The 14472-nt window shown below is 42.3% G+C and overlaps 1 pseudogene; it reads left to right on the top strand.

Annotated features, from left to right (window-relative positions):
• The window catches only part of LOC102441515, a 51320-nt pseudogene that overhangs the window by 1979 nt on the left and 34869 nt on the right, over positions 1-14472 (top strand).

Below are 14472 nucleotides of genomic sequence, written 5' to 3'. Positions count from 1 at the left end.
CTCCCCCATGGGGCCTCTGGCCAGCAAGCGATGTTGCCCTTCCCCGCGCCGCGGCTACCCCATGCACCGCCTGATCCAGGAGGCGCAGAAGGCCGAGCCCAGCTCCTTCCCTGCCACCGCAGTGCCCTGGGAGACTGCCCACAATGTGCTCCTCCATCTGCAGCAGGTGCTGAATGCGTGCTGAGACAGCGGCCTACAGAGGGCGCCACGACCAAGAGTGAGGAAGGGAGATCCGGAAAGAAAATCTAGTTTTTGTTGTTCTTTTTTAAAAATTAAATCTTTGTTGTTCAGATTATTACAGTTGTTCCTCTTTTTTCCCTCCATAGCTCCCCTCCACCCGGTTCCCACCCCACCTTCTGTCCTTACCCTCCTCCCCCCACTGTCCTCATCCATAGGTGTACGATTTTTGTCCAGTCTCTTTCCCCCTCCACACACCCCTTCCCCCTCCCCAGAGTAGTCAGTCCACTCCCTTTCTATGCCCCTGATTCTATCATATTCACCAGTTTATTCTGTTCATCAAATTATTTATTCACTTGATTTTTAGATCCACTTGTTGATAGATGTGTATTTGTTGTTCATAATTTGTATCTTTACCTTTTTCTTCTTCTTCCTCTTCTTAAAGTATACCCTTCAGCATTTCATATAATACTGGTTTGGTGGTGATGAACTCCTTTAGCTTTTTCTTATCTGTGAAGCTCTTTATCTGACCTTCAATTCTGGATGATAGCTTTGCTGGGTAAAGTAATTTTGGTTGTAGGTTCTTGCTATTCATCACTTTGAATATTTCTTGCCACTCCCTTCTGGCCTGCATAGTTTCTTTTGAGAAATCAGCTGACAGTCATATGGGTACTCCCTTGTAGGGAACTGACTCTTTTTCTCTTGCTGCTTTTAAGATTCTCTCTTTGTCTTTTGCTCTTGGCATTTTAATTATGATGTGTCTTGGTGTGGTCCTCTTTGGATTCCTTTTGTTTGGGGTTCTCTGCGCTTCCTGGACTTGTAAGTCTATTTCTTTCACCAGGTAGGGGAAGTTTTCTGTCATTATTTCTTCAAATAGGTTTTCAATATCTTGCTCTCTCTCTTCTTCTGGCACCCCCATAATTCAGATGTTGGTATGCTTGAAGTTGTCCCAGAGGCTCCTTACACTATCTTCATACTTTTGGATTCTTTTTTCTTTTTGCTTTTCCAGATGGGTGTTTTTTGTTTCTTCGTAATTCAAATCTTTGACTTGATTCTTGTGATCCTCTGGTCTGCTGTTGGAACTTGTATAATATTCTTTATTTCAGTCAGTGTATGCTTAATTTCTAGTTGTTCCTTTTTCATAACCTCAAGGGTCTCACTAGATTTCTTGAAGGTCTCACTAAATTTATCGGCAGTTTCACTAGAATTACTGAGGGTCTTACTAAATTTATAGACGGTTTCTAGAAAATTCTTGAAAAACCTTCTAAGTGTGGTTTTGAACTCTATATCCAGTAGTTTGCTTTCCTCCATTTTTGTCTTTTGTGAGTTGTTTCTTTGTCTCTGTATTTTTTATGCTTCCCTGTGTTGATAGAGTGGCTTTCTGTGCTAGGTGTCCTATAGGGCCCAGTGGCTCAGCCTCCCCAATTACCTGAGGTGGACACTCTTGGTGCACCCCTTGGTGGGCTTTCTGCACAGTCTTGTTGTAGTTAAGCCTTGATTGTTGTAGGTATCACTGGGAGGAATTGACCTCCAGGCCAACTGGCTGTGACAATCAGCTGTGTCTACAATGGGAGAACTTCTGTGCTGGAGACACCCTTCTGGGGCTGCCGGAAGCCGGTCCATACTTGCTGCTTGACACAGTCGCTGCAGGAAAGAAACATCTGCACAGCATATGTTTCAAGGGACCTGGCATATATAGCATATTGTTCTTAATATGTTTGCTCTCCTTAGCGCCATGTGTTTTAACCAAGGTCACCTCTCTGAGAAAGGTTGTTTCCCCAGGTGGGGGTTTTTCCCTGAGGTTAGGGAGGGGATACAACCCCTTAACTAAGTGCCAGGCGGTAGTTAATCACTTTAACTACAAACAATCACGCTTAAGCTACATAATCTTTAATCCCTGGAATGGAGATAAGAAACACCCTAACCTTTGCAATAGAGGTCCAGGGTTCATGTCCCTGTTCGGGCACCAGATGCTGGGGTCCAACCCTAGCAGGTCCAGGGGTCCCCAAAGGTGTGGACGGAGTCGGCGAAGAAAGAATGACACGGAGACAGCCTTCAGTTGATCAGCAGCCTAGTCAGGACCTCTAGCCAGGATCTCCAGCCAAGTTCTGGTTAGGTTCTGGTCAGGAACTGATGAGGATCTGACGTTTTATTGTCTTATTACATCCGTATTTATACCAGCCGATTCCAATCCCGTCAATTTCTATTACAAGGGTTAAGGTGTTTCTCATCTCCATTCCAGGGAGTAAAGACCATGTAGCTTGATTACCCGCCTGGCACTTAATTAAGGGGTTGTATCCCCTCCCTAACCTCAGGGAAAGATCCCCACCTGGGGAAACAACCTTTCTCGGAGAGGTGACCTTGGTTAAAACACATGGCGCTAAAGGGAGCAAACATATTAAAAACAGTATGCTACATACGCCAGGTCCACTAAAACACATGCTGTGCAGATGTTTCTTTCCTGCAGCGACTGTGTCAAGCAGCAAGGATGGACCGGCTTCTGGCATGGGGCAAGACTTGCTCCAGTGGGGCTTTGGTGCTCACTGAGTCTGCCCCCTGAGTGTGTCCCTTATGGATCTGAGGAGTTGTAATCTGGATGGTCCCACTGTGACCACTGGGTACACTGGCTCTTGGAACTCTAAGGAGGTGCTAATTTAGCCTCTGCCTGAGGCTACCCAGCAGGAGCTAGGAAGAGATCTGCAGATTCCTCTTCTTTGTTTGGGGTTTGGAGATGCCCAGATGAGGCCCAGCTGTGAAGCAATGCAACCTACTGTGGGGCCTTGGGCCTTCTTTTGGAAGTTCTGGGTCTTTCTGACCCAGCTGCAGTTTGTTAGGTAATTTTCAGATTGCAAAGGGCCAGGCCTTTCATATGCAAAAGCCTCTGCACACAGCTTGAGTGGGGTGGAGTCTCAGGGGATCAACAGGGTGGAGCAAGCAGCTATAGCTGCTCCTCAGTCCTACCCTAAGAGGCCCCACATCTCAGTGTCCCAGTAATCACTGCAAGCACTTCTGAGAGAAAGCCGCCCTCAAGTTCTGACCGATGCCAGATAGTCCAGTTTCTCCCTGTATGAGTCTGGGTCACCAGAGACTCGCCCTGAACTGGAGTTCAGAGATGTCGGGATGTGTCTCCCTCCCGATTGAAAAAGACAGCCGCGTCCTCAGTTGCTAGCCCTTTCCACATGTGCCTCCGTACCTCTGCACTTTACTTCCGCACCTCCTCTGAGTCTCAGTGTGCTTTTCTCTTTCCTTCTAGTTGTAGAATTTCCACTCGGCTAGCCTTCCTGTGGTTCAGGATGACGTCCATTTTGTCTTTTAGTTGTATTTTTGAAGTGGTTGTGTGAGACAGCAATTTCCGGTGTTTACCTGTGCCGCCATCTTGGTTTCTCTCAACAATCTAGTTTTTTAACTTCCTTTCCCTTTTGCTTTGGTATGTCCCCCTTTGGTGTGGAATTTCTAGAATTCCAGGCCCGTCCATTCAGGGGCTGAAGGAGGGAGTTCAGAGCCAATCAGAACTATCCATGCCGTTAAACCAGCGCGGCTGCCTCCCTCAGAGCCACAGCAAATAGTTAAATTCTGGGCTGTGGCCCAACCCGGGTGATGCGCGTTCCTGGGAAGGCATCAGCGTTTCCTAAAAGCTCGTCTTGTGAACTGGGAGGAAGAGGTTCCCTTGTAGGCAAGAGAACTTGAACTGCTGTCCGGGCCTTGTAACTCCCCCCTCTTCCAGGCTTAGGTCAAGGATAAATCCTTCACCGACTCTGTCCACACCTGCTGGGGTTGAACCCCAACACCTCTACCTCAGTGACTAGATACAATACTGTCTGCTTTTAACAAATTGCCACCATTTATCAGCAATTAACAGCAGCTGAAAATAGAAGAGAAAGAAAACTCCAAGGATTACAGAGGAAAACTTCACTTTTTGACCTTCCAATCTGTGCATAAAAGGCAGGCCTTGGATTTGTGTGTTCCTGAAGTATTATTAAATGGAGTCCTTAGTTTGAATACAAACTTATATTTGCATAGTCATTTGAACATTAGTCTTCAAAATACAATTGTGAGAAGTTATGGGCCATAATACTATCTTCATTTTATCACTTACTTGATTTCACCGAGGCTATTTAAAGGATAATGGTAAAACTGATTCTGGAATCAAACTCTTTTTATATAACACCCCTATGACATGCTTCTCATCTGTCTGTCTTGTTTCCTAAGAAAGTATAAATACTCATTTATGCTTTTTTTTAAATTTTACACTTCATAATACAACTCTTATTAAGCCTATGTGCTTTTTTCAATGTCTGTTCAAATATTTTGTGGACATTTCAAACATATACATGACTGAGTTAAAAGAATTTGACCATTTCCATCCATGTATCCATGAAGATTCCACCATTGACATGTTACTATACGTCATTTACTACATGTAGATCCATTCTTTGATGCATGCACCTGTCCTTCCCTCTAATTTTTGATACATTATAAATTAATTTCAGATATCAGTATAGTTTTCCTCAGGTAGCATGCATATCATCAGAGTTCATTATTTAAAATATATTTTTTTCTTTTGATGTGAGTTCACATCAAACTGAAGGCACAGATCTTAAGTATACTTTGTCATAATTCTGATAAAAGCCTGCACTTACTTAAGATACCCAGAACACACTGGCAACTTGTTTCATCCTATATAAGAGAGGAATATCCTAATTAGCCATTACACCCTGAGGCGTCATGACCAAGTACATCATGACCAGATCACAGATCAGCAGGATGGTGGGCCAGTGAGGTACAAGCGGGCTGCCCAGAGCTCCAGAAGGGGGTAGGGCAGCAAGCTATGGGGGGTGTGGGGGGAGCTACAGGAGAATGGGGCAGTTGACAGAGAACTACAGGAGGGTGACAGTGACCTACTGGCGGCTACAAGCGGGTAGCAGAGAGCTACAGGATGGGGCAGGACAGAAAGCAAGTGGGAGGCCGAGAGCTACTGGAGAGGGTAGGACAACAAGCTATGAAGGGGGTGCTGGGGGAGCTACAGGAGGCAGGGCAGCAGGCGGAGAGCTACAGCAGGGCTGCAGCCACCTACTAGTGCATGGATTCGTGCGCAGGGTTACTAGTGTTTGTATAAAAATTAAGATCTTTTTCATAAATTCTACATTGACATGGGCCTAGCCTAAACTACTTGCTTATAACCAAGACTTGCTTAAGCTGTCAGATGTCCTTATTAAACCTGAACCTGTGGAATTTCCTTCCCCAGCCTTGCTTGCCCTTAGGCCATTTGCTTTTGAGACCTGCCTTGCTTAGCACATCACATTCTTGTTTCCTTGTTCCTTTTACTCAACCCACTTCCCTGAGTCATATAAAACCTTTGCTTATGGCCAGAAAGGAAAGGAGTCTTACTTTCACAATGACCCTCCTGTTAGGTGAATAAAGACTTTCTCTTTGTGATTCTACTCTGTGGGGCTTTATTCCAGGGCCTTTGGATAAGCAGATATAAAACTCTGTTTTATGTCACAAAATAGTACCAAATTATTATACATTTATTGTAATTGCTATTTATAATTTACTGAAACATAATATAGATGATAGATAGATAGATAGATAGATAGATAAAAGATTCTTATTTTGGCACACTTTTTTCTATTATATTATCTTTCTTATTTAATTTTTATAAATACTTGCAAATAGGAAAAAATATAGAACACAGCACCATTCCTAAAGGAATAGGGATTTATTGTAAATTGAACTTTATCTTAACATACACCCTCTAATAGAAATTAAAATAAAATTAAAATTGAAAATAAAAGCTAAATAAACATATGTGAATCCTAGCTCTTTTTCTGTTCCTGGATCAGTCAACATCTAGTTCACAAAAAGAGCAAGACTCTAATTTTTTTAAAAATTTATTTTATTGATTTTTTTACAGAGAGGAAGGGAGAGGGAGAGAGAGTTAGAAACATTGATGAGAGAGAAACATTGATCAGCTGCCTCCTGACACCCCCCACTGGGGATGTGCCCACAACCAAGGTACATGCCCTTGACCGGAATCGAACCTGGGACCCTTCAGTCCGCAGGCCGACTCTTTACCCACTGAGCAAACCGGCTAGGGCAAGACCCTAATTTTTTTATTTGTCCTTGTTGTTGTTTTTCACAATACTAGTCATTTTAACCAATAAGAGATTTATTACAAGGAGCTTGGTACTTATAATAGTTATGGGAAGTTTGAAGGACCAAGATCCTTGGTGAAGCCTCAAGGAATATTTCTCAGAACACATAGAGCTTGATCCACTGGTGTTGCTAAATGGTTAGAGCATTGTTCTTTGCACCAAAAGGTGACAGTTCAATTCCTGCACAGGGCACATGCCCAGTTGTGGCTGTGATCCCTGGGAGGCAACTGATCAATATTTCTCTCTCACATTAATATTTCTCTCTCTCTCTCTCTCTCTCTCTCTCTCTCTCTCTCTCTCTCTCCCTCTCCCTCTCCCTTCTACTCTCTCTAGAATCAATGAAAAAAACATGTTTAGCTGAGGATTAAAAAAAAATTTTAATAAAAGTCACAACGGTCCCTAATGCTATCAAAGTAACTGCTTCTCCCATCTGGAGAATGGACACCATAAATCTGAGGCAAGGATCAAAAGGATGTGATGCAGGAGTTGCCACTGAACTGCTCCTGCCACTGACGCTGTCACTTTTGCACATCCCAAAAGCACAGAAAATTCTGTTTTTCCAAAATCACTTAGAAAAAAACAGCCAACTCCTGTGGAAGGCAATCTAATTATGAAAGCAGATTCCATTTAGGACTGAAAATGGAAGTGCAAACCAGTATGGCAAATATAGTTCTTAGATCACAAATATCTCCAACTAGAAAAATGCTAGGTTAGATTTGAGTGATCTAATTAATACCATAGATACTGTGACCTAGTTAAGCCAATTGCTTATTGTATATTTAAGGCTGTATACAGAAATGTTCTATTCTTTTTTCATTTAAAATAGAATCCTTCACAAGGCAATTTTCTTATTACATTCATGTTCACATAATGTAAATGAATCTGAAATTAAATTGGAAAAATAGATGGCAAGGCAATTGATGTGGAATTAAACTGCTCCTTTTGAAGTGAAAAATACATATAAATTAAAATGTTCCCAACAAATTGCTGTAACAAGAGTTTAACTAGTACAAGAGGCAAAACACAGTTTCCACTAATTAATTTTTTAAATAAAATAAATTGCATAAACTGACCACGTATTTCCCCAGGAGTTTCAGTTACATTCTTTGAAATCAGGTCATAAGGGATGCTCCAAGTTCATCCTCCCTTTATAGAGTTAGTGGATGCCATCAGGCAGTCACTGAGAACAAAGGGGTTAACCCAATTTCAAGTTTGTCTTTGATGCACTCCCAAATTTCCTCTTGTGAGAATCAAAGTGAATTGCCTTAAGTGGTTAAAGAGTTCTAGAAAAGGTCAGAACAGTCTATCTCTGACCTTGCTAAGAGGATGGTGTAGCTTATTTCTTCTTTAGGACAATGTGTCTGGTTGATTGTCAGTATCTGTTTGGGGGAAAAAAAAAAAAGACCTACGGATCTCTGAAGCAAATTCATCTTTCAGCCAGTACAGCATTCTCCAAGGAAAACCTCTAATGAGAGATTGTATGTTAACCACTATGGCAAAGAGGCTTTATGTTTTCTGGAGAGTATTTTGTAATTTAGAACTCTCTGTTTCATCTGCTTCTTTATTACTACTAACAGAGGCGAGAAAAGGCAACAAAATTGGCAAATTAAATCATTATACAAAGTTGCAAGTGAAAAATTACCCAAGAATATTTCACTGTTTTGTTTTTGAAACTGATAAATATTGCATTTCTCATAAAAATGGCTCCCTATTAAGTATGATTGAAAGTGTACACAATACCCATAGGATCCCAACGATTATTACCACAATTTCTTTCGAACATGACCTCTTTTTCTCTCAAAGGAGGCTTGCATGACATGGGCAGGTCGTTATTTTGAACAGAGCATATTTTGATGCAACCTATGATGATGGGAGTTATGTCACATTATTGTCCCATGTAGTCACTATCATACTGCCTAATTTTCACATTGCCCCACATAACAAATAACCTTAAAGGCATGCAGCAATTGGAGCAATGATAGTAGCACCAACATTTATTTATTGAAAATGCTCAATTAAATATTTTTATAAGTAGGGTAGCTTTTGCATCTCTCCACATCTCTTCAAATACTGCAGTAGAACCAAAATCCTATTGGTAAAATATACAATTGAACTGGAAAATGAGGAATCCCCATTAACTCTGAAATCTGAGCAAAATGGTGAAAAGCCACTAGCAGCCACAATACCCACATGGCAGGAGCATTCATTAGGAGGAAAGACAGCTAAGACAACTGTGCTTCATTTGGCCTGGAAACAGAAATGTAATTTCCTGTTTTAAAATTTTCCATGCTTTAAAGCACCTAAAATATGTTTAAATTCAAGAGTTCTTAATTATACTTAATTATTTTTAACATTGGAGAATGATAAGCAGCCACCTTGTTATCTTGAAAATCCTATCTAATAAAGAGGGAATATGCTAATTGACTGCCAAGCCCTCAAAGATGGCGGCACCCATAGTCACAAGATGGCCAGCAGGGGAGGGCAGTTGTGGGCGATCAGGACAGCAAGGGAGGGCAGTTAGGGGTGACCAGGCCTGCAGGGGAGGGCAGTTAGGAGCTACGAGGTCAGCAGGGGAGAGCAGTTGCAGGTAACCAGGCCGGCAGGGGAGGGCATTTGGGGGCAATTGGGCCAGCAGGGGAGGAGTTAGGCATCAATCAGGCTGGCAGGGGAGTGGTTAGGGGGTGATCAGGTTGGCAGGCATAAGCGGTTAGGGGCAATCAGGCTGGCAGGCAGGTGAGCGGTTGGGAGCCAGTGGTCCCGGATTGTGAAAGGGATGTCTGACTGCCGGTTTAGGCCCACAGGGATCAGGCCTAAACCAGCAGTCGGACATCCCCCAACAGATCCCAGATTGGAGAGGGTGCAAGCTGGGCTGAGGGACCCGCCCGAATGAATTTTGTGCACTGGGCCTCTAGTTGTATATATCACGTTTATAGAAATTATAAATGTAGCTAAACCTCAAAAGTAACTCAAACTTCTATCCACTTGACTTGGGGTGGTGAACACACAATACATTATACAGATGGTGTGTTGTAGAATTGTACACCTGAAACCTGTATAACTTTGTTAACAATAAAATCAAATAAATTCAATAAAAATTTTTATAAACCATGAGAATGAAAAACATTATTGTATATTCACATAGTATAATATTATTTAGCAATAAAAGACTGATATATGAGAAAACATGGTTGAAGTTCATAAACATTTTATTGAGAGAAATAATCTAGTCACAAAAAAAGCCATTACTTGTGGTTTCATATATATGTTATATATATATATATATATATATATATATATATATATATATATATATGCATATTTCTATATAAGACAAAATTAATTCAAGGTAAAAAATATCAGCACTATGAGATGATGGTGAATAACTTGAAGGAGACCCAAGGGAATTTTCTGAGGTAACAGAAATGTATCCATTTTAATTGGGGTATTGTTTACAAGCATATAAACATTAGTCAAAACTGAAAGAATTATCTCTCAGTGTGAATGCATTTCATTGTATACTAATTTTTCTTCATTAAAAAAAGAAATGCAGGAAGAAAATATAGATTAAAACATCCTATATAATAATGAGGTATATGCATATTGACTGTCATGCCCTCACACAAGATAGCTGCCCCAATGTGGTCACAAGATGGCCACCACAAGATGGCTGGCAGGGGAGGGCAGTTGTGGGTGATCAGGCTAGCAGAAGAGGGCAGTTAGGGGTGACCAGGCCAGCAGGGGAGGGCATATGGAGCGACCAGGCCTGCAAGAGAGGGCAGTTAGGGGCCACCAGGCCTGCAGAGGAGGACAGTTTGGGGGGACCAGGCCTGCAGGGGAGGGCAGTTGGGGGGACCAGGCCATCAGAGGAGGGCAGTTGGGGGCAACCGGGCTGGCAAGGGAGGGCAGTTGGGGGCAACTGGGCTGGCAGGGGAGGGCAGTTGTGGGTGATCAGGCTAGCAGAAGAGGGCAGTTAGGTGTAACCAGGCCAGCAGGGGAGGGCATATGGGAGCGACCAGGCCTGCAGGGGAGGGCAGTTGTGGGGGACCAGGCCTGCAGGGGAGGGCAGTTGTGGGGGACCAGGCCTGCAGAGGAGGGCAGTTGGGGGGACCAGACCAGCAGAGGAGGGCAGTTGGGGGCAACCGGGTTGGCAGGGGAGGGCAGTTGGGGGCAATCAGGCCGGCAGGGGAGCAGTTAGGCTTCAATTGGGCTGGCAGAGGAGTGGTTAGGGGGTGATCAGGCTGACAGGCAGAAGCTGTTAGGAGCAATCAGGCAGGCAGGCAGGCAGGCAGGTGAGTGGTTAAGAGCCAGCAGTCCTAGATTATGAGAGGGATGTCCACCTGCTGGTCTAGGCCTGATAAACCCAGAAGTGGGACATCCCCCGAGGGGTCCCAGATTGGAGAGGGTGCAGGTTGGGCTGAGGGACCCCCCCCCCCCCCCCAGTGCATAAATTTCGTGCACCGGGCCTCTAGTGAAGAAGACATCATCCTATCACAATACATGGGCATTTTTTTATATTCAGATTTAAAGATATAATGTATAAAATCACTTTTAAGACTTAGGAAATGTGATTACTGACCAAAACCTATGAATTATGTTAATGTCTTAGACATCTTGCACCTACAGGAAAGAAAGTTATATTTGAAAGATGACAGAGAAAGAAATTCTAAGATATCTGCAAGTTCTTGATAACACTAGAGGCTCTTGTACTATTTGCACACTTGGGGAGTATAGGGGGCAGGGGGACAACTATTCGTTTAAGCCAGTTTATCAGGCTCTTGCTTATAAATGGGTAATTCTTATTGAACAGATTTTTTTAATGTCCCTGTTACAGATTCTGTCTACAGTCTCTATGAATTTAAAAGAATAATCACTCTGGACAATCTACTGACTTGTTTTAGGAGGTAAGATCAATACCCTTCTCAATAACCTGCAGGGGGACATTAAGGTGAAACGTTTTTCCATTGCTTGCTTCCCAGCATCACTTAGAGCACTCCAGGCAAGAAGAACAAAGGACAAAAGGACTTTACAGCTTCTTTGTCCCTTGATAGGCCTTCAACTTCCAGATTCTTAAAAAGTTCTGACTGCCAACTGACACACTAGGAAAGAGTGACACAGTCCTGTGATGGTTACAACTGTACAGGTACATCACAGAAGACAATAGAAGGTGCAAGAGGCCTACTACAAAGCCTTCATCATTCTTCTCCACTTCCTCCTTTCTCCATGTACATATGTAAATCTATATAAATGAGGTTTTAAAAAAAATTGTTGATGGATAACTACTGAGGAAAAAAGTGAACACAGGGAACTAATATTAACAGTACAACCCATTCATTTTTAAACTAGGCTTACACCTTTGTAACCCTACATGAATTAAGTACTTCCAAGATGCCTTTGTCCTTCTTCCCATTTTATAGTTTCTTCCCCCAAAAGTAACACTCTTTTAATAAATATTAACATTGATTCAGATAGCTTGTTCCTGAACTTCATATCAATAGAATCATCCTATATAATAAAACCCTAATATGCAAATCAACCAAACGGTGGAATGACCAGTCGCTACGATGCTCACTGCCCACCAGGGGGCATATGCTCAATGCAGGAGCTGTACCCTGGTGGTCAGTGTGCTTCCACAGGGGGAGTGCCACTCAGCCAGAAGTCAGGCTCTGAAGAGCACAGTTGGAGAGCACAGTGGCGGTGGCGGGAGCCTCTCCTACCTCCACAGCAGTGCTAAAAACCCCTCAGGGGATGTCCGCCTCCCGGCTTAGGCCCACTCTGCCTAAACCAGCAAGCGGACATTCCCCGAGGGGTCCCAGACTGCGAGAGGGAGCAGGCTGGGCTGAGGGACCCTCCCTCCAGTGCATGAATATTGTGCACTGGGCCTCTAGTATATTATATACTCTTGTATCCAGATTCTTTCATCCAACCAATTATCCATGAAGTTCTTTCTGGTCATTATATGTCTGGACATTGTATTCTTTGTTATTGATTTTGTAGATGGGCTCATTCTGCTATTACTGATATTACAGTAGTTCCCCCTTATCCAAGGGGGCTATGTTCCAGGATCATCAATGGATGCCTGAATCTGTGGATAGTATAGAAGCCTATGCACACTGTTTTTCCCTGTACATACATACCTATTTATTTAAAGGAAGCACTTTATGGCTTCTCTTTGGCATATCTGAATTGCCAGCATCACTACTCTTGCACTTTGGGGTCATTAAGTAAAATAAGGACTACTTGAACTCAAGCACTGGGATACTGTGACAGTCTGATAATCAAGAAGGCTACCGAGTGATTAATGGGTGGGTATGCTGGACAAAGGGCTGATTCACATCCTGGGTAGGATGGAGCGGGACAGAGTGAGATTTCATCACACTACTCAGAATGGCATGCAATTTAAAACTTATGACTTTTTTATTTCTGCATTTTTCCTTCAAATATTTTCAGACTGCAGATGACCATGGGTAACTGAAACCATGGAAAACAAAACCGCAGATAAGGGGTGGGGAACATCTATACTCCTGTCAGGACCCCTTCAGTGGTATATATCCAGGAACCTTGCAAGTTACAAAATCAGGCTTAGAAGTAGAGAAGAATTTTCTTCCCAGCACTCATTGATTCAGCTGATGCAATTCCAGGGAAAATTTTGAGTTAAAGTATAGTGTAACTGCTTTTCAGCCCATTCTACTTAAATACATTGAAATTAATTTTAAACACTGGGCATTAACAATTTGCATATTCCCTTTCAATAGTAAGGAATGATAGATTAACTTATTTTAAATAGAAAAGCATATGTATGCAGAGATTTACACTGTTTATACATTTAATTATTTCTTTTAAAAATATTCATTTCTATGTTCAGTTCAGGTAATGAAATGATAAAAAAAAAAAAGTAACAACAGTAATAAGGAACCTGTTTTAGGCTGAACATTTATTCTGGGCCCACAGTATTACAAATCTGACAATACAATATGGAAAGTATCAGAAAGGAAGCATACATTTTGTGCTGTGAACGTACTGATGACAAAGGATGAAATGTGCTGGAGCTGTAAAATAAACTTAGGGGTGGTGGGTGGTATCTATAATAATAAAATCATAATATGCTAATTGGACCGGGCATCTTTCCAGACGATCTTCTGGACAAAGCTGCGGTGGTGGGGGCCAAGGCAGAGGCACCGCCATGGCAGGTGGGGCCTGAGGCTGCTGCAGTGGTGGCAGGGGCTGAGTCCCTTGCATGAATTTCGTGCATCAGGCCTCTAGTTCTATATAATAAAAGGCTAATATGCAAATTGTCCCCTCGACCGGGAGTTCAACCAGGAGGTGGGGCTGGCCAGCCAAGCACTTGCGGCCCCTCCCTCCAGCTGGCCTGGCCCAATTGGCCCCTATCAGGGCGGGCCGGCCGGACTCCACCTGTGCACAAATTCACGCACTAGGCCTCTAGTCCTTAAATAATTTTCAATGGAGATTTCAAAAACAGCATTGGGGTTTACAAGACTAAAATTTGTCCTGAGTTTATGGCTTAATAACCACGTTTTCTCAACATAGAATTAAAATATAAAGTACATATGATACACATCCATACAAGCACAAAAAATATTCATTTAAAAAGTATAAATTAATTAGAAGATATTGGTGATTAGTTAAAATAAGTTTTTTTTCAGAAGTCACAATATTGTGAAGTTCATTTATACTTGTTTTGAGTAGTATCAAAGTTTCAACAAAGTTTTATTATCTTTTAACTGGTTTGTACATTTATCCCATAATCATGATATGTTATTATAAATAATACTATCAAATCTTATACATAGCTGTGTTTAAATAGTTCCGCATTGAAATATAATTTCCTGTATTTCCTCTTTATTTCTACTTATTCTTGAGTATGGATTAATGAATTTGAACCTTGTTTCATTTTCTTAGATGTCAGAACAGCATTAGTTATTTTAAAAAAATATATATTTATTGATTTTTTACAGAGAAGAAGGGAGAGGGATAGAGAGTTAGAATCATCAATGAAAGAGAAACATCGATCAGCTGCCTCCTGCACGCCCACTACTGGTGATGTGCCCGCAACCCAGGTACATGCCCTTGACTGGAATCGAACCTGGGACCCTTCAGTCACAGGCCGACGCTCTATCACTGG

This window comes from Myotis lucifugus, unplaced genomic scaffold, assembly GCF_000147115.1.
Source record: "Myotis lucifugus unplaced genomic scaffold, Myoluc2.0 scaffold_64, whole genome shotgun sequence".
NCBI lineage: Eukaryota > Metazoa > Chordata > Mammalia > Chiroptera > Vespertilionidae > Myotis > Myotis lucifugus.
Note: the sequence above shows the minus strand (reverse complement) of the source record. Positions and strands in the feature narration are given on the sequence as shown.